This window comes from Littorina saxatilis, linkage group LG16 (genome assembly GCF_037325665.1).
Source record: "Littorina saxatilis isolate snail1 linkage group LG16, US_GU_Lsax_2.0, whole genome shotgun sequence".
Taxonomy (NCBI): domain Eukaryota; kingdom Metazoa; phylum Mollusca; class Gastropoda; order Littorinimorpha; family Littorinidae; genus Littorina; species Littorina saxatilis.
In genome coordinates, this window is record NC_090260.1 from 33,462,728 (window position 1) to 33,484,659 (window position 21,932).

A 21,932-nucleotide genomic window follows, 5' to 3' on the forward strand; every position below is an offset into this window, starting at 1 on the left:
CGATACAAGTGCCAAGACGCCCCCATTCTCGGCAGATACGTCACCCTGGTGATGCCAAAGCAGAGAGAACATGGATACGGTCTCGACAAACCCGCTCCCATGCATCTGTGCGAACTGCAGGTGTTGGGACGAGCAACATCCATTTATGTTCCTGGTAAGTGGTGGTGGTGGTGGAGGGGGGTGGTGGGGGGATGGGGTGTTAGGGGGCAGGTTCGGATGGGGTAAGGGTTGGGGAGTGTCTCGTTACCTATTGTCTTTTCGTAAGTGGGGAGTTGGGGCAGGGGGGGGGGGGGGAGGGTTGTAATGACTTTTCGTAAGTTGGGCGGATGGGGGAGGGGGGGAAAGGGGTGTCTTGATGGTTTTTGTTACGTTACCCCTTGACTTTTGGTAGGTTGTGGGGGGGGGGGGGGTGTCGTGATGTTTTTGTTGCGTTACCCCTTGACTTTTGGTAGGTTGTGGGGGGGGGGGGGGGGGGGTCGTGATGTTTTTGTTGCGTTACCCCTTGACTTTTGGTAGGTTGTGGGGGGTTGTCGTGATGTTTTTGTTGCGTTACCCCTTGACTTTTGGTAGGTTGTGGGGGGGGGGGGGGGGTGTCGTGATGTTTTTGTTGTGTTACCCCTTGACTTTTGGTTGGTCGTGGGGGGGGGGGGGGGGGTGTCTTGATGTTTTTGTTGCGTTACCCCTTGACTTTTGGTAGGTTGTGGGGGGGGGGGGGAGGTCTTAATGTTTTTGTTGCGTTACCCCTTGACTTTTGGTTGGTCGTGAGGGGGGGGGGGGGGGTGTCTTGATGTTTTTGTTGCGTTACCCCTTGACTTTTGGTAGGTTGTGGGGGGGGGGGGGGTGTCTTGATGTTTTTGTTGCGTTACCCCTTGACTTTTGGTTGGTCGTGGGGGGGGGGGGGGTCTTAATGTTTTTGTTGCGTTACCCCTTGACTTTTGGTAATTTGGGGCGGGTGAGGGGGGTGGGTGAGGGGGTGGGTGTCTTGATGTTTTTGTTGCGTTACCCCTTGACTTCTGGTAGGTTGTGGGGGGGGGGGGGTCTTAATGTTTTTGTTACGTTACGCCTTGACTTTTGGTAGGTTGTGGGGGGGGGGGGGGAAGTGGTGATGGTTTTTCTTGATGTTTTTGTTGCGTTACCCCTTGACTTTTGGTAAGTGTAGGGTGCAATGGGGTTGGGAGGGGGAATATTGAGTGGGGGGTGTCATGATGTTTTTGTATTGTTAACCCTTGACTGTCTTTGGAAGAAAAAAGTCGCGTGACGCTGTCGGAATCAAAGCACCATATTAACACACAAAAACAGTTATCGCCGAGACTGTATTAAGATAGTCTCGACTAACCACACTAAAAACCGAGATGGGTCACGCTCGTCTCCGCGTAGCGTGAGAACGCAGTACTAACTTAACCTATTTTCTGTGTAATTCTGAGCACATTTTTCGAGTAAATTCAGGAATTCAGGAGAAAATTAAGGAAAATGATGCAATCATTTATAAATCTGTTAGTGAAAATTTGATTTTATTGACAACGTTAATGAACAAACCAATTAACCACAATTTCAATCAATTTGATTGAAAAACGAGGGCGTGACAGGGCCGCCTCAATTTTCACAAAGCCGGACATGACGTCATCAAAGACATTTATAAAAAAAAAAATGAAAAAGAATGTCTGGAGATATCATAACCAGGCTCTCTCTTGTGAAATGTCATGAAGATCGGTCCAGTAGTTTTGACTAAATGTACACGAATCTCGTCTCGATTAAACTTGACTAAATGTAAAAACCTGTCCAAATCAGATTATTTTTTAACTACCCCGATATCGGAGAATGGTTTGCCCAAATGGCGGAAACAAAAGCGGTCCTACGCGTAAAAACCCACTCGTGTTTTGCACGAATGTACGTGAGAGTTGCAGCTTAAAAACGATCAAGCAGAAGAAGAAGAAGAAGAAAAAGACGATGATGATATCCAGTTAGTATTTAAAAGCCAAGCCAACCAGCCAATACTATAGAAAATAAGAATGTTTAGTTTTATCTCAGTTGCACACAGGCTGCTTCAACCCTTTCTTGTTTGCCTCTTTTTACATTTAGTCAAGTTTTCACTAAATGTTTTAACAGTCATATAGGGGGAATCGAGACGAGGGTCGTGGTGTGTGTGTGTGTGTGTGTGTGTGTGTGTGTGTGTGTGTGTGTGTGTGTGTGTGTGTGTGTGGAGCGATTCAGAGTAAATTACTGGACCGATCTTTTTGAAATTTTACATGAGAGTTCCTGGGTATGATATCCCCGGACGTTTTTTTCATTTTTTCGAATGTCTTTGATGACGTCATATCCGGCTTTTTGTAAAAGTTGAGGCGTCACTGTCACACCCTCATTTTTCAATAAAATTGATTGAAATTTTGGCCAAGCAATCTTCGACGAAAGCCGGACTTTGATATTGCATTTCAGCTTGGAGGCTTAAAAATTAATTAATGACTTTGGTCATTTAAAATCTGAAAAGTGTAATAATTTTTTTTTATGAAACGATCCAAATTTGCGTTCATCTTATTCTTAATCCTTTTCTGATTCCATGCATGTTATATGTTATATTTGGATTAAAAACAAGCTCTGAAAATTAAAAATATAAAAATTATGATTAAAACAAAATGTGCGAAATCGATTTAAAAACACATTCATCTTATTCCTTGTCGGTTTCTGATTCCAAAAACATATAGATATAATATGTTTGGATTAAAAACACGCTCAGAAAGTTCAAACGAAGAGAGGTACAGAAAAGCATGCTATGCAGCACAGCGCAACCACTACTGCGCTAAACAGGCTCGTGAATTTTACTGCCTTTTATACAACTCCTGCAATGCAACCGAGGGGTGGATTAAATCTAGTTGATTATTTTTAGACAAGTGAGAAATTAGAACGAACTACTTTGATTAAACCCAAAAATCACACGTGGATTATTCGAAGTAAGAATAAAGAGGGCTAAAAAATAATCAACACTAGAATTTATTTTTAGAACATTTGAAACCCAGACGATTGGACCCTGTTGCGGAAGAATACGTACAATGTTGACTCAAAACTGTAACAACAATGGCTGACGTGTATGCCTAGTCGACAGACAATGCCATTTGCTTTGTGTGTGTTTTTGTTGTTGCTTACTGTACATGACATACATTACGTGTAAAATCCAGTTCTTTAACAGGCAACAAACCTTGCAAATTTCCAGAAGCTGCAATCTGAAGCGACCTATCTCTGATTCTAGCAGACGATCTCTCCAATGTTTAACACAAAATCAGCAAACTCTCCTGTCACATAGAACGTCCATTATATAGTGCAATGTTGAAATGAAGTTACCGGTCTGAAACATTTAGTCGTTTCTTCTGAGACAATCCTTGTTCTCTTATCATCTACAGATTTACCGCAGTCTTCACCACGCGAATTCACAACAGTCAGACTTTCGAACATGTATACAATCTACGTAGGCAAGTATGAATACGTCATGACGTCATAGGATTCCTAGCATATTGACGTAATGCTAAACATCCGGTTATCGCGAGTTTTCTCCGTAATACATGTCCGTGGGTTTTTCAATGTTCGGTTATTTACGTGGCTTCATGCGGAAAGGGAACCGTCGTCTGCAATCAACGACATGGACCATTCTGGTCCTTGCTGCTGACAAAAACATGATTTTAACACAGAATGTAATGTCAGAATAGCTATATAAACGCTATTGTGTTTTAATCGTAGCAATGGGGTCCGATATTTAGACGAGACAAGTATAATGCCGACGAGTCGGAGACTAAGAATAAAGTAAAAGAATAGGGACTATTTGAATGACGCGCATTTGACACTCTGAGTGATTAGGCTGAAATGAAATTGCCTACAAAATGTCGTCTGCATGACTGCATGTTCGACCCGTGTTGGTCGTTGTATAAATAGCTTAAACAATGACCACGAGTTGATTACTGGAAAATAAACCACTCGTGGGTATTTGCAGCCGCTTGGTAATTAAATGTTGTATTTTCGCATTACGCGACTTGTTTTTTTGGGTTTTTTTGCGGGGAGGATCCTTCTTAATTTTTTTTTTTCTTTTTTATCCCCTGCTTTTTGACTCACATGCGAAGCAAAAGTGAGTCTATGTACTCACCCGAGTCGTCCGTCCGTCCGTCCGTCCGTCCGTCCGGCCGGCCGGAAAACTTTAACGTTGGATATTTCTTGGACACTATTCAGTCTATCAGTACCAAATTTGGCAAGATGGTGTATGATGACAAGGCCCCAAAAAACATACATAGCATCTTGACCTTGCTTCAAGGTCAAGGTCGCAGGGGCCATAAATGATGTCTAAAAAACAGCTATTTTTCCCATTTTTCCCATTTTCTCTGAAGTTTTTGAGATTTAATACCTCACCTATATATGATATATAGGGCAAAGTAAGCCCCATCTTTTGATACCAGTTTGGTTTACCTTGCTTCAAGGTCAAGGTCACAGGAGCTCTTCAAAGTTGGATTGTATACATATTTTGAAGTGACCTTGACCCTGAACTTTGGAAGATAACTGTTTCAAACTTAAAAATTATGTGGGGCACATGTTATGCTTTCATCATGAGACACATTTGGTCACATATGATCAAGGTCAAGGTCACTTTGACCCTTATGAAATGTGACCAAAATAAGGTAGTGAACCACTAAAAGTGACCATATCTCATGGTAGAAAGGGCCAATAAGCACCATTGTACTTCCTATGTCTTGAATTAACAGCTTTGTGTTGCATGACCTTGGATGACCTTGACCTTGGGTCAAGGTCACATGTATTTTGGTAGGAAAAATGTGTAAAGCAGTTCTTAGTGTATGATGTCATTGCTAGGTTTAGTTATTTGACCTTGACCCTGAAGGTCAAGGTCATGTAAAGGTCAAGGTCAAGCATGTGAGTCGTATGGGCTTTGCCCTTCTTGTTATATTAATGTTTCTACTTTAAATATACTTATATCATTAACAATACTATTTTTAAATGTATTTTAAACAACTTTTCTATATAACAATTCCCTCTCAAAAATGCATACAATATACCATATCTATAATACCAACATCACATGTTGGCTATCACAATCAAATAATTCACATAACTTATTATTGCCTTGGAACTTTGTGAATTTTCAAACACGCCCGAAAAACATCCTCTACGGTAATTTTAATAATCAAATTATATTTACAATTCACTTTATCCTCAGCGCATTTCCAAATGGACATAATTTTCGGGCAAAAATAAATAAAATGTTCAATATAATCAATTTCGTTCTCACAATAAATACAACAATTACTCGAGGAAGTACCTATTTTATACAATACAATATTTGTGGGGTAAATATTGTGCAATATTTTCCTTTGTTACATTCGCAATCTTGTTTCAGTGGTTACTTTGTTTACCATTAACCACCGCTCTTTTCCCGGCCTGAAATCACATTTATTTCCCCAAAATTTAACTGTAACCGGCTCCACATACTTTTCCTTTATAATCAATTTTCGAAATTGACAAGGCTTACTCAGATTCTTTAAACCGTTAAATCCACATACATGTCCATTTGCAGAGCGGGGCGGGGATGTAGCGCGCTGGATTTGTATCCAGTTGGCCGCTGTCAGCGTGAGTTCGTCCCCACGTTCGGCAAGAGATTTATTTCTCAGAGTCAACTTTGTGTGCAGACTCTCCTCGGTGTCCGAAAAACCCCGTGTGTACACGTAAGCACAAGACCAAGTGTGCACGAAAAAGATCCTGTAATCCATGTAACCCAGCATGCTTCCTCCGAAAACGGCGTATGGCTGCCTAATTGGCGGGATAAAAACGGTCATACACGTAAAATTCCACTTGTGCAAAAAACACGAGTGTACGTGGGAGTTTCAGCCCACGAACGCAGAAGAAGAAGAAGAAGATTTGCAGAGCGTAGTGCTGCTGCTTTAACTGCTGTACAAATAACCCTATGTTCAAAGAATCTTGTAGGCTTATATCCAACCTTCTGCTGCATAACTTTCTTTCTTTATTTGGTTTTTAACGTCGTTTTCAACCGTTCAAGGTTATATCGCGACGGAGGGAAGGGGGATGATAGGATAGAGCCACTTGTCAATTGTTTCTTGTTCAAAAAAGCACTAATCAAACATTTGCTCCAGGGGCTTGCAACGTAGTACAATATATTACCTTACTGGGAGAATGCAAGTTTCCAGTACAAAGGACTTAACATTTCTTACATACTGTTTGACTAAAATCTTTACAAACATTGACTATATTCTATACCAGAAACACTTAACAAGGGTAAAAGGAGAAACAGAATCCGTTAGTCGCCTCTTACGACATGCTGGGGAGCATCGGGTAAATTCTTTCTCGTCCCAACCAATCTGGGACTCCCCCTAACCCGCGGGGGTTCTGCTGCATAACATTAAAGGGCAAACACTCATTATTAACAAATACATCCTTTACTCGACAAATGCCTGCTTTAATCCAATCGCTAAAAAAACATTATATCACTGCTGTTCCATAAACACGTATCACTTAATAACATTTCTCCACCTACTGCTCTCTGAATCATGTCCTTATTTTCAACCAACAGATTAACACTTGTTTCCAAAATACATTTTTAATTAATCCCAATCCTTTCAAAGTTTTTACAGTGGTGTTAGAATGGAAACAACACAACCTTTCACCAAGCTTCGAAAACATATGTAACGGTATCTGTTTCCATCTTTCCTGCTTTTCGTTCAATAAATTCGCAGCCCAGGACAACAAACAAGAGGACTGCATTCAATCATTTTTAAACCCCCATCAGGAAAATCTTGACACATGACTTTTCTTTTAACTTTCTCAAATGCCTTAGTGTTTGAAAATCGTTTTTTTTCCAAATAAATCTGTAAAACAAAGTATTTATCTCAGTCAATACCTTTTCGGGTATTACCAGTGCTTGCAACGGATAAATAATCTGCGATAACAAAAGAGATTTCACTATGCACATTTTCCCCATGATACTACAATTTCGTTTAAACCATTTCACAATGTTGCGTCGTATATTTTCAATACGGCTTGTCCAGTTTTCTTCAATCTCAGAGACGGATGAGGAGCTACTGAAATAAATTCCCAAAATCTTCACTTGTGTAGTCCACCTTAACCCACACTCATTTTCATTACCATATTTATTACTGCCTAGAGGCCATGATTTCAGTTTTTTGTCTATTCATTGCCAAACCTGAGAATTTTGAAAAATAGGTAACAAGGGTTAATGCGTGTTCCATATTGTTCAAAAATAGGGTCACATCTTCAGCATATAATAATATCTTTCACTTTGTTGTGTCAGTTCTGTTCTGCGATTGGCTTGTCAACATTTGTTTTAATTTGTATCTTCTGCTTCCCCCAATATCGGCGTTAAGCCTCTGGCGAGTGGCTCTCGATTGATATTCCCGCTGGGTCTTGACTGAAATACAAGCCATATAAAAAACCACGAGTGTTGTAATCTGTATATCCCATTCTACCATCAAACACAAAGTGTAGACTACTAGCGGCACTGTTGCGATCTGTGCAGTGTAAAACATTGTTGCCAGCGAGACTTAGCCCTTTTGCAACCTTAAACTAAGTGACCGTCGCTGAAAAAATAAAACGAATGAGTGCATCAATAAGTACGCGGTAACACTACTTTCAGACCATTTAAAAGCTTTAAGTAAAGGTTCATAAGTTGCAAGAAAGTAATGAAGTCGTATAGAAATTAATTTAGTTGAAGCGCACAATTCTTTTGTTTTGCGTTTCAGGTCGGCAGAACGGGCGAAACGGGTTTGGGACCCATTTGGCTTACTCGATTTAGAATCGATTCCACGTTGTTTTTCTCGAACGTGTGTAATTAGGCTTATTGACAGAGAATCAAATTTTAGGGAACAAATATGTAGGTTTAGATTTAACCATTTGCTCCCTATTTGAAATGTATCTACGTGATAAACTGTTTTGCGAGTGTGTTTGCATGGATGAACTTAAAATGGTATGGGTGTGAGGAAAACGCGCCGATTGATTGCATTTTGAAGGAATATGACTGGATTACGGAAAAATACACATGTTAAGTTCTCGGATACCTTCATCGCCAATGTGGACTTACTGCAGAGCCAGGCAAAAGAGTAGACTTGCTCGCAAAACACGTGAAACAGCCGATAATTGATAGCGAAGCCCAACCGTGCCAGGTAAGGACGGTCTGACAGATTCTCAAAAGTCGTCTGCTAACGAAGCAAGGGAGGGTACTCGTGTTTTTGTTTTGGTTCGCCAGCATCTGGTTATCTTGTAAGTTGAATGTTCGTTTTTTTCGACCTGCATTGCTTTCATAATGAAAGAAACGTTTGCTTATTGCATCTCATACATCAGATCAGTTCTGAGATTCATTTTTGCGTGCAACTGATATGGTTTTCTGAGCCGTGCAATACGATTTTGGAACTTCATACAAATGTGTCACATTGTTCGGCGCGAGGTCAAAGGTCGGGAGCAAAGTAGTTCTTCGCCCAAATCGGAATCTGCACTATCATATATTTTTTTGAGTCCATGATGTATTTATTGAGCTATAAAAATACAACAGATATATATACCCATACTGAAGTAACAGAGACAAAGAAGGGAGGTCATGGGATATACACATGTAAATCATTGAGTCGTCATAAGCATTTGCTTTTCTTGCTCTTTAAATTCGTAGAGAGTTACTGCTTCTTTGATATAATTTTTTTTAATGTTTCGAAAACTTGTGCTGTATTTCTCAAAAGTGTTTTTTTGTTTTCTTTCTTTCCTTTTCAGCAACCCAACAGCCTTCCACAACAAAGTCGATCGATGAACAGCAAACATTGTGTAAGTTTCTCTCGCTAAGGTGTGGGACGGCAGATGCAGAGCATGCAACGACAAATGACTACGCTTTTACGCCAATTAAGTAATGAAAAGCAGGCAACTGTTGGCTCTTTCTTGTGAGTCCTGCTGTTTATTTCTAAATTTCAATCCGTGTAGTGGTCAGAATGTGTGTCATAACACATTGTCAACACTGAAATTTTTTTGGTCAGATAACTTAAAAAAAAAAAAGAAGAATATATACTGACGTCCAAAAGAAACGCGAAAAACAGTGTCTAGTGTCATTTATTGCCTAATAAAAAAATCGTACAAAAATTCAAATTTCATTATTAATGTCCAATTTTTGGTAGAGTAGAACACTGACTTATGGTCCATAACACAGTAAGGTTGGGGAGACGTATAGGTTACACACTCCGAGTTCTGATTATCTTGCATATTTTCCCGAGGGTCGATTTTCATGTATTACCGAGCCTTTGGCGACGTAATACATGAAAATCGACCCGAGGGAAAATATGCAAGATATTCAGGACGAGCTGTGTAAGCTATTTATCCCATTACTCCGACGTTTTCATTAAAAACACTTACTTTTTCCACTAAAACCTGCCCGTGCCTGTTTTCAGCTTGCCAAAAGCCTCCGCAGTCGAAATTCATGTCAATGAATTCATGCGCAAAGCAAGTTCCCATTTGTCAGCATAATGGACGGCGTCATTCGACTTGTATGTGGACATTCAGTCATTCATATTGCTTATAAAAAGGTCTGCTATCTGCTTTTACATTTTGAAAGTCATTTTAAAATATCCCTGTGTATATTTGACATCGGCTTTCGTTATACTCAATTCGGCATACCGGGTTTATATTTTTACCAGAATTGCGCACGATAATGGCAGAGCAACAAATTCAGTTCGGGCCGTGCTGGTTTGATCGTTGACCCAAGTCAGTTCGCATGCAGTGTTACTGTTTGTCAGTCGGGGATAGAAATGTTGGCTGTCATCGCGCTGTTCTGTCAGTTTTGGTTTTCACACGTGGATCACTTACATTCAGTCGTCGGGTTTAGGTGAGCCAAAGCTTCAGTACTTCGCCTGTTGTAGACGTTAAGCAATAAAGCTTGGAAGTTGTATGTCGGCACTGAGAGTCGGTCGCGGTACATCGCGTTCTACTTTGTCCCGGTCTTGAGTTTTAACACCAAAGGTTGGATACATCTAACACCTCACATCCTCTTCTCTTCCCCATATATCTTAGCTGTATCTCCAACTTATTTTCGTCTTCTTCTTTTCATTTTGGTGCCACTCCCTCATTTGTTGCTTTCTTTATTTGGTGTTTAACGTCGTTTTCAACCACGAAGGTTATATCGCGACGAGGGAAAGGGGGGAGATGGGATAGGGGAAAGGGGGGGGGAGATGGGATAGAGCCACTTGTTAAGTGTTTCTTGTTCACAAAAGCACTAATCAAAAAAACTGCTCCAGGGGCTTGCAACGTAGTACAATATATGACCTTACTGGGAGAATGCAAGTTTCCAGTACAAAGGACTAAACATTTTTTACATACTGCTTGACTAAAATCTTTACAAACATTGACTATATTCTATACAAGAACCACTTAACAAGGGTAAAAGGAGAAACAGAATCCGTTAGTCGCCTCATACGACATGCGGGGTGCAGAGAAATAAGGATGTGGAAAAGAAGACTTTTGGTAAGTGAAATAAAGGTGATGGATCCAGTCAGGTAGAAATAAGACAACAAGAAAAGAATTGGAAAACTGCAGGGAATAGTAGGGAGAGTTTTCTTGGAAGGAAATATAGGTGAAAGGACTGGTAAGGCAGAAATAAGACAAAAGAAGAGTCACAGAACCGTTAGTCGCCTCTTACGACATGCTGGGTAGCATCGGGTAAATTATTTCTAGTCCCAACCAATATGGGACTCCCCCTAACCCGCGGGGGGTTCATTTGTTGCTGAACCCCGCAGTTGACTCGACTCGGATTCACACAAGCCCGTCTAGCAGACAACGGTTCGAACAGTCTTGAACAGCACGGTTGCAAGCAGATTCAGCTATCAATCGAAGCAATACACTTAAAGCCAAAGCAAATAACCAAATGAGAAAACCTAACGTTTGATTTGACTTCATGGTGAGTCTTTTGATAATTGTTTTGGCGTTGGAATGGATCTCAACGGGTTCCCAGCTACGACAACTTTTCCAGAGTTATGCACCGCAGGCATGCCTTCGACAATCGATGTCAGTTTCAGATTGAGTTTTCGAACTACCAGGTGACTGGGTTGTGTTTTGATTGCTCTCTCTGTCTCTCTCTCTCTCTCTGTCTCTCTGTCTCTCTCTCTCACTGTTCTGTGTAGATGGCTGTCTGTGTAAAAATTAGGGAGTATCGTCCCTTGATCCCACTCGCGATACTCGTTGAACATGCCTTTGACCATGCAGTCGCTTCAGCCAGCGAAATATCTCGACTCCGCTCTTTAAATCCATGCAGAATGTGCGTATCGTATGAAGTATTCTTTATTTTTTCAATATTGACACATGTAGGCCTGTACCTATACGTGATATTGACTTTGACACCACAAAATATTTCAGTTGTATGTTGAAAAAAGTCCATCTGTAAACTCTGAATATGCAGATGACCTCTATAATTTATTCAATTGTACTCTGAAATCTAAAACAATGACCAATGACAGTTGAGATCGAAACTCGGTTGTGATGGGATATCCATATGGTTGTGATGGAATATTCAGAATAATCACCTCCTCAGCTAACAGAGACAAAGAGGTAGGTCATGGGATAAGATGCGTTATTAGCGCTTAACAGAACAGTCAATAGCGTGTGTGGCCCCCGTTAGCATCGATGACGGCCTGGCATCGGCGGTGCATTGAGCGGACCAATCAACGTGTTGCTGGCTTGCCTGGGAATGTTGGTCCAGGCCTGCCGGACGGCTCGATCAAGATCAGCGACAGTTGTGGGCCTTGGGACCACCCTGTTGAGCTGTGTCTGGAGCAAGTCCCAAAATTGCTCAATAGGGTTCATGTCAGGAGATAACGCTGGCTAAGGCATCACCTGGATGCCTGAGCGGTGCAGGAGATCCTGAGTGGCCCTGGCGGTGTGGGGGCGCGCGTTGTCGTGCTGGAAAACCCAGTTTCCATGGGCTTGAAAAAAAGGGCAGCACATGAGGGTGCAGCACCTGGTCCATATAGCGCTGCTCTGTTACGCCGTTGCCGGGTCCAGGACCCAGGCCTTGGAAGATGACGGGACCTAGCGCCTGGTTGTGGCCGATGGCGCCCCACAACATGAGGCTGGGCCCACCCCAGGCGTTGTTCTCCACGACACAGTTGTCAGCATAGCGGTAACCACTTCTTCTCCATACCCGAACACGCCCGTCGGCATGGTCAATGCAGAAACGGCTTTCATCGCTGAAAAGCACGTTCTGCCAGCGAACATTGTTCCAATTGAGGTGGCCTTGCGCCCAATGCAGGCGTGCCTGTCTATGGCGCACGGTGAGGACGGGTCCCCTGGCTGGACGGCAGTTCCTCAGCCCCCTGAAGCGCAGTCGCCGGCTGGCCGTTTGCCTAGAAATGGGTGCCTGGTGTGTCCCTATAACAGTTCTGGCTGTTTCTGCAGCTGTTCTGAAGGGATGTGCAACATGGCTGCGGAAAATGTGCCGATCTTGCCTTGGCGTCGTCACTCGGGGTCTGCCGCTTCGCTCGGCATCAGCAGTAGAGCCAGTTATCACAAACCGCTGCAGGAGACGATAAATGGTGGATATGGGACATTGGAAAGTCGCAGCCACGGCTTCCGGCGTGTCCCCATCCTCCAGACGTCTAATGGCTCTCTCGCGTTCAGCAGAAGTGAGTCTTGGCATGTCGATAGCGTCGAATAAGGGACTGATGAAACCTGTAACTTTGTGCCATTTGTATCCTCTAGTGACAGTGAACACCACTCACTGATCAGCTTTTGTGCTTTTCTTGCACGTGCAGCTGAACTGCACATGAAAAATGTCTCAGCTAACTCGGGCTTTACGTGGATTGCAAGTGCGCTGATGCGGTAAAATTCACAATACACCTTCCTCAGACATCGGTCTTGATAATATACTGGCTGCCAAAAATAACGCAACTTTTGTTAATCCAGAAAAAAATTATTTGTAAAATAAATGATATTTATATGTGACCCTCCACCACGGAATAAGTCGCATGTCACCTTTGCATGATTTTCATGTTTTTACATTTTCATAAAGAGTTTTGTATGCTCTATCCGGTAGTGAAACCCGTTTTAGAAAAGAGCGAAAACTGTTTGAGTTATAAGCCTGTGACTAAGGTGACCATCACACTGTTACCAGACACTCCCCGGACTTATATTAAGCCCAGGGCAGAACCGCGCGAGGTGACATGCGACTCATTTCGTGGTGGAGGGTCACATATTCTTGCGCGAAATATCCTAATTGAGGATGTGCGGATAATGCTCAGACAATGTGACACCAAAACCCAACAAGAGGCGAAGCCTTCAAGGCTCACGTAAGAAATCGACAAACAGTAACACAAACTCAATCACTCCGTCACACATACACACACACACACACAGTAAGCATAGGTGACACTGTGCAAGAAAGCGAGACACTAGATCTAGATCTGAATGGCCGATTTCGAAGAAAAAACTAGTCTCGGCCCGCTCAAAATAACAATGACCGAGACTTTCAGTAATTCCTTCGCGTGACGTCTAACCCTCTTACGCCATAATGTGACGTCTTCAAATGTTAAAGTTTCTACCACAGACATACATACATACATATATACGCACGCACAGACAGACAAAATTTAGCATCGCATAGGCTACACTTACGTGAGCCAATTATTTGGCTACGCTGAAAATTAAATATAACAAGAAGAGCAAACGCTCGATCGAGTCACTTTCGCAGTTCTGAATATTATATGAGGCATCAGATGGACAGGAAGAAATTGCTATTCACAACACAATGAGTCACGTTCACATAAAATTTGAGCCCGGTCACTTTTATAGTTTCCGAGAAAAGCCCAACGTTAAGTTGTGTGTTGCTGAACAGAAAAGGCTAGTTATCTCCCTTGTTTTTCTGATAACGTTCGTAAAAGGCTACAGATGTAAATACTTTGATGTAAAGAATAATCCTACAAAGTTTCAATCACATCCGATGAACTTTGTCAAAGATATAAAATGTCTAATTTTTCCTTTGATGCTGACCTGTGACCTTGAAAAAGGTCAAAGGTCAACGAAACCATCGTTAAAGTGTAGAGGTCATTGGAGGTCACGACTAAACAAAATATGAGCCCGATCGCTTTGATAGTTTCCGAGAAAAGATATAAAATGTCTAATTTTTCCTTTGACGCTGACCTGTGACCTTGAAAAAGGTCAAAGGTCAACGAAACCATCGTTAAAGTGTAGAGGTCATTGGAGGTCACGACTAAACAAAATATGAGCCCGATCGCTTTGATAGTTTCCGAGAAAAGTCCAACGTTAAGGTGGTGTCTACGGACGGCCGGCCGGACAGACTAACACTGACCGATTACATAGAGTCACTTTTTCTCAAGTGACTCAAAAACAAGAGGCGAAGCCATCAAGGCTCACGTAAGAAATCGACAAACAGTAACACAAACTCAATCACTCGTCACACATACACACACACACACACACACACACACACACACACACACACACACACACACACACACACACACACACACACAGAAAGAGCATAGGTGAAACTGTGCAAGAAAGCGAGACACTAGATCTAGATCTGTCTGTCTGCATGTAGCCTACTTGCAGGACACGACTGCCAACTAGTCTCGGCGCGCTCAAAATAATAATGACCGAGACTTTCAGTACTTCCTTCGCGTGACGTCTAACCCTCTTACGTCATAATGTGACGTCAATGTAATGTGACGTCTTCAAATGTTAGAGTTTCTACCACAGACATACACACACACGCACAAACACACACACACACACACGCACAAACGCACAGACAGACAAAGTTACGATCGCATAGGCTACACTTACGTGAGCCAAAAATGAATGGCTACACTTGAGATTTCACACGGGTTGGCAGGTTTTGGACGGGTCCTATGTTAAAGCTACACGCCGTCACGCGTGAGTGATCATGTTCACCACCACACATCTGTCGAGCCTTTCACGTTACATGCAGCTACCGGTACATGTGTACCGGTACGAATTACCATTACCGGTATTTGTGTATCGGCATAATTATCGAAATGTTAGCATGAGAGTCTGATTATGTAGTTTGACATCAAAGCAATGGTGCCAGATCTGTAGCACCACTCTTCTATTATCCTGCCTGGTATAGACGAGAAGAGAAGAACGCACAATAAAAATAAATGTAAACAAACTATAAAAAAAAATCAACATTTCTGAGGGCCCAGTAGCCTAGTTGGTAGAGCACTAGACTTGTGATCTGCGGATAACGGGTTCGCATCCAGGTCGGTGTAACACGAGAAAATTACTCCCACGAGATTTTTACTCCGGAGTAAAAATTTTGAACGAAAATGTTGCTCCCTTTACGAAAAAAGTACTCCCCCCATAACACGAGAAAATTACTTCCCACGACAGGTGAGTTCCGAGTAAACATTTTGTACACAAATGTAACTCCCCTGACGAATAAATAACGAATAAATTACGTCACCCGAACACGAGCAATTTATCTTCCCATGCCAGGTGTACGAAATTTTTACTCCCTTGTCCCCCATTAGTCTTGGTGGTGGAAGGGGTTGAGGGAGGGTAGCGCGACATTCGTTTGCGCGAGATCACATATTGGCATTATCCCTTCGCCCGCATCCAATTTTCGCGTACGAAATTATTTACTGGAAGTAAAACAAGTCGCGTAAGGCGAAAATACAACATTTAGTCAAGTAGCTGTCGAACTCACAGAATGAAACTTAACGCAATGCCATTTTTCAGCAAGACCGTATACTCGTAGCATCGTCAGTCCACCGCTCATGGCAAAGGCAGTGAAATTGACAAGAAGAGCGGGGTAGTAGTTGCGCTAAGAAGGATAGCACGCTTTTCTGTACCTCTCTTTGTTTTAACTTTCTGAGCGTGTTTTTAATCCAAACATATCATATCTATATGTTTTTGGAATCAGGAACTGACAAGGAATAAGATGAAAGTGCTTTTAAATTGATTTCGACAATTTAATTTTGATAACAATTTTTATATATTTAATTTTCAGAGCTTGTTTTTAATCCAAATATAACATATTTATATGTTTTTGGAATCAGAAAATGATGGAGAATAAGATGAACGTAAATTTGGATCGTTTTATACATTTTTTTTTACAATTTTCAGATTTTTAATGACCAAAGTCATTAATTAATTTTTAAGCCACCACGCTGAAATGCAATACCGAAGTCCGGGCTTCGTCGAAGATTACTTGACCAAAAGTTCAACCAATTTGGTTGAAAAATGAGGGCGTGACAGTGCCGCCTCAACTTTCACGAAAAGCCGGATATGACGTCATCAAAGACATTTATCAAAAAAATGAAAAAAACGTTCGGGGATTTCATACCCAGGAACTCTCATGTCAAATTTCATAAAGATCGGTCCAGTAGTTTAGTCTGAATCGCTCTACACACACACACACACACACACAGACACACACACGCACATACACCACGACCCTCGTCTCGATTCCCCCCTCAACGTTAAAACATTTAGTCAAAACTTGGGGAGTAAACATTTCGTGGAGGGAGTAATTTTTGTGTGCCTTGGGGAATTCTTTTCTCGTACGAACGGTGTACTCGGAGTAAGAATTTCGTACGAAATGTTTACTCCGGAGTAACTTTTTTCGTGGAGTTAAAAATTTCGTGTTACACCGGGACGGATTCGCCGCTGGTTAACATTTAGTGCTGACTCAGAGATGGTATCCATGCCCCACGCGCGTGTCACTACCATGGCACGTAAAATATATCGGTCATTCTGCTATAAGTTCAAGTAACTGCATGACTACACCCTTGAATAGGCACACACCCGGGTAGCGCGACTCTGTAGCTACAAGCTTTCCACTAGGAGGCAGCAATCGAATCTCCCAGTGATGGTATAAGTACACATTGATAGGCTTTCATTTGAAACAGGGGGCCCGGTAGATCAGTTGGAAGAGCACTGGACTTGAGATCGGAAGGTTGCAGGTTCAAATTCAGGCCGGGACGGACACGGGTCAACTTTATGTGCAGACCCATAGACGGAAGCCATATTCCGCCCCCGTGTCACCACAATGGCACGTAAAAGACCTCGGTCATTCTGCCATAAATGCAGAAGGCTGATACCACCTAAACACGCATACACTTGTGTATCTCATCAAAAGCGGCGAGGGCGAAAAAAAACTCAAATTATCTTATACCCAGCATTGTGTCATTAAGAGGCGAAACATTTACAGTAGGACAGTAAGCATTCTCTCGTTCCTTCCATTTGAAACTTGGCGGGTATTATATGGTTGATTGACTGAAGCCCGACGGAGCGAAACGCAGGAGGGCTTCAATAAGGTTTTGGGAAGGTGTCCATCCACCATACGCCTGTGTGACAATCGTTGTTTCTATGGTAGATACATTATCTGTGTATGTGTGTGTGTGTGTGTGTGTGTGTGTGTGTGTGTGTGTGTGTGTGTGTGTGTGTGTGTGTGTGTGTGTGTGTTTGTTTATCTGTGTGCACGTGCCGCAGTGCTGGTTCCAGGAACGAAGTGCATCGGTTTTCCGGACAACTACAAGTGTCGACCTAACAGCGTCTGTCAACCTGACGCCAATAGAAACACATCGATTTGCAGTGGGTGCCTTGATAATCAATGTCCATTGCGATTCTATTTGATAAGTACTTCTGAGTGTACCTCTCTCTGTCTGGTAATTAATGTTCATTTTGATTTTCTTTGCTAATTAATTCCCATTGTACCTCTCTCTGTCTGTCTGTCTGTCTGTCTGTCTGTCTGTCTGTCTGTCTGTCGTTGGAGCTCAAATGAGTAGTCATCTGATAATCCACGTAATTAGAAAAGTGTCATGCTGCAGCCATCTTGGTCACATTGTAATGCCAGTCGTAGGACTCCCTACTGCTGCAGCCATCTTGGTCACATTGTAATGCCAGTCGTAGGACTCCCTACTGCTGCAGCCATCTTGGTCACATTGTAATGCCAGTCGTAGGACTCCCTACTGCTGCAGCCATCTTGGTCACATTGTAATGCCAGTCGTAGGACTCCCTACTGCTGCAGCCATCTTGGTCACATTGTAATGCCAGTCGTAGGACTCCCTACTGCTGCAGCCATCTTGGTCACATTGTAATGCCAGTCGTAGGACTCCCTACTGCTGCAGCCATCTTGGTCACATTGTAATGCCAGTCGTAGGACTCCCTACTGCTGCAGCGATCTTGGTCACATTGTAATGCCAGTCGTAGGACTCCCTACTGCTGCAGCCATCTTGGTCACATTGTAATGCCAGTCGTAGGACTCCCTACTGCTGCAGCCATCTTGGTCACATTGTAATGCCAGTCGTAGGACTCCCTACTGCTGCAGAAGATGTCTTATCCACCCTACTGTGCAAAAACACGGCAACATCGTGGAAGATGACCGGAACAGAGGAAGGGGCAGTGTTTGTTCTCCGTTTGAGAAGTGACAAGGACGACCGGGGTTTCGCCATGACACCCGCTCCGACCGGTGCATGGAGAAGAAAAGCACCAGCCCAGCAAAGAGACCAACGAAGGGCAGAACAACACAGTGCTGATAGAAAAACTTTGGAAATGTTTTCACCATTCTCATAATATGTAGCCTCACATAAATTATGTTTCAACTTTCTAGGATGGCAGCAGTTATGTCCACTTAAGTAAATTGACTTCTCTCAATCGTCGTTCTGATAAACTGATTGTTAGTGAACACGTTTCGACTGATATGAAGTTATTAATTCTGAATTATCTTCCATTAGATAAGCATCATTAACTGAACAAGGCAATTATAATGCACAAAATGTATTACGAAAACGTGCCGCTTTATATTTCATCATTATTTAGGAGAGCCTCCGACAGGTATGGATCTGCCAACCTCATCCCACTAAATCCACGAATAGAAATGTATAAATCCAGTCTTGCCTTTTCTGGTGCATCAATTTGGAACTCACTGCCAATCATTTTGAAACGCTTAAATTCACTTCAAAGTTTTAAAAAATCTGTTCATAATTACCTCATATTTTGATGATTGATGAGATGTCGATGAATATTATGATGGTATGGTTGGTAAGGAAGTTCGGCAATTAAAGGCACAATCAAAGTCGCTTTCAGGAAGCGAATGAAACTTGGCTGTGGGTTCCTAGTACAGTGATGCCATTAAAACAACATAACTTCCACTCAGTGAAGGAGTAGACATAAGACATAAGATAAGATAAGACATGAGATAAGATAAGACATGAGATAAGATAAGACATAAGATAAGATAAGACATGAGATAAGATAAGACATAAGATAAGATAAGACATGAGATAAGATAAGACATGAGATAAGATAAGACATGAGATCAGATAAGACATGAGATAAGATAAGACATGAGATAAGATAAGACATAAGATAAGATAAGACATAAGATAAGACATGAGATAAGATAAGACATGAGATAAGATAAGACATGAGATAAGATAAGACATAAGATAAGATAAGACATGAGATAAGATAAGACATGAGATAAAATAAGACATGAGATAAGATAAGACATGAGATAAGATAAGACATGAGATAAGACATAAGATAAGATAAGACATGAGATAAGATAAGACATGAGATAAAATAAGACATGAGATAAAATAAGACAAGACATAAGACAAGACATAAGATAAGACATAAGATAAGATAAGACATGAGATAAGATAAGACATGAGATAAAATAAGACATGAGATAAGATAAGACATGAGATAAGACATGAGATAAGATAAGACATAAGATAAGATAAGACATGAGATAAGATAAGACATGAGATAAGATAAGACATAAGATAAGATAAGACATGAGATAAGATATAACATAAGATAAGACATGAGATAAGATAAGATAAGACATAAGATAAGACATGAGATAAGATAAGACATGAGATAAGATAAGACATAAGATAAGACATGAGATAAGATAAGACATGAGATAAGATAAGACATGAGATAAGATAAGACATAAGATAAGATAAGACATGAGATAAGATAAGACATGGGATAAGACATAAGATAAGATAAGACATGAGATAAGATAAGACATGAGATAAGATAAGACATAAGATAAGATAAGACATAAGATAAGATAAGACATGAGATAAGATAAGACATAGATAAGATAAGACATAAGATAAGATAAGACATGAGATAAGATAAGACATGAGATAAGATAAGACATGAGATCAGATAAGACATGAGATAAGATAAGACATGAGATAAGATAAGACATGAGATAAGATAAGACATGAGATAAGATAAGACATGAGATAAGATAAGACATAAGATAAGATAAGACATGAGATAAGATAAGACATGAGATAAAATAAGACATGAGATAAGATAAGACATGAGATAAGACATGAGATAAGATAAGACATAAGATAAGATAAGACATGAGATAAGATAAGACATGAGATAAGATAAGACATAAGATAAGATAAGACATGAGATAAGATAAGACATGAGATAAGATATGAGATAAGATAAGATAAGATAAGACATAGATAAGATAAGATATGAGATAAGATAAGACATAAGATAAGATATAAGATAAGATAAGACATGAGATAAGATAAGACATGAGATAAGATAAGACATAAGATAAGATAAGACATGAGATAAGATAAGACATGGGATAAGACATAAGATAAGATAAGACATGAGATAAGATAAGACATAAGATAAGATAAGACATGAGATAAGATAAGACATAAGATAAGATAAGACATGAGATAAGATAAGACATAAGATAAGATAAGACATGGGATAATATAAAACATGAGATAAGATAAAACATAAGATACGATATGAGATAAGATAAGACATAAGATAAGATAAGACATAAGATAAGACGTAAGATAAGACATAAATAAGATAAGACATGAGATAAGATAAGACATGAGATAAGATAAGACATGAGATAAGATAAGACATAAGATAAGATAAGACATAAGATAAGACATAAGATAAGACATAAGATAAGATAAGACATGAGATAAGATAAGACATAAGATAAGATAAGACATGAGATAAGATAAGACATGAGATAAGATAAGACATGAGATAAGATAAGACATAAGATAAGATAAGACATGAGATAAGATAAGACATGAGATAAGATAAGACATGGGATAAGATAAGACATGAGATAAGATAAAACATAAGATACGATATGAGATAAGATAAGATATGAGATAAGATAAGACATAGATAAGATAAGACATAAGATCATTTATTGTTCATACAAATAATTACAATGGATGGAAAAGTGTGGTTCATCTGCTCTGAAAACAACCAAAACAACATATGACAACCACCTTAAAAAACAAAATTAAGAACAATAAAACATACGAAGTAAGAACACCCAAAGAACTCCAGACAGGAGTAGGCCGTATCCACACGTGTGAAAAATGACTCTGATGGGATTTGAACCCACGTTGGAGGGGGTATCTCCCGGGCCACAATCTGAGGCACTATAACCTCTGAACCTCTGAAACAGCGTGTGTACAATATTGTTTTTTACTTTGTTTGTCACAGAGTTGAAACCTCTCGAATACTGTGGTCTACGTGGGTCCATTAATTTTTGCTCCCGAGGAACAGTCTGCAGTGGCAGTACTTGCAGTACTTGTAGTGAGTATGATAGACACGTCAACTGGTACTTGCAGTGAGTATGATAGACACGTCAACTGGTACTTGTAGTGAGTATGATAGACACTGGCGTGTCTTCTACCCCCGACTTTCGACGAGAGATGTAAAATCTCCCAGAGTTAACTCTCTGCGGACCTCCTTGGTGTCCAGACACCCCCTTGTGTACGCATACGCACGATACAGATCCCGAGTTCACAGCGAAAGTCTCAGGGTATGGAAACATGAACATATATAGAGGCATTCCGGGAAAAAAAGTAGCA

At 41.0% G+C, this 21,932-nt stretch overlaps 1 long non-coding RNA gene across 1 annotated transcript; it reads left to right on the top strand.

The window, feature by feature from the left end:
* Window position 1: 1 nt before the first annotated feature.
* On the top strand, window positions 2-21,652 carry LOC138950881 (uncharacterized). Its single transcript, XR_011450845.1, has 4 exons — window positions 2-154; window positions 8,779-8,829; window positions 17,515-17,616; window positions 21,562-21,652. It is a non-coding gene; the product is annotated as an uncharacterized lncRNA (long non-coding RNA).
* The last annotated feature ends 280 nt before the right edge of the window (window positions 21,653-21,932 follow it).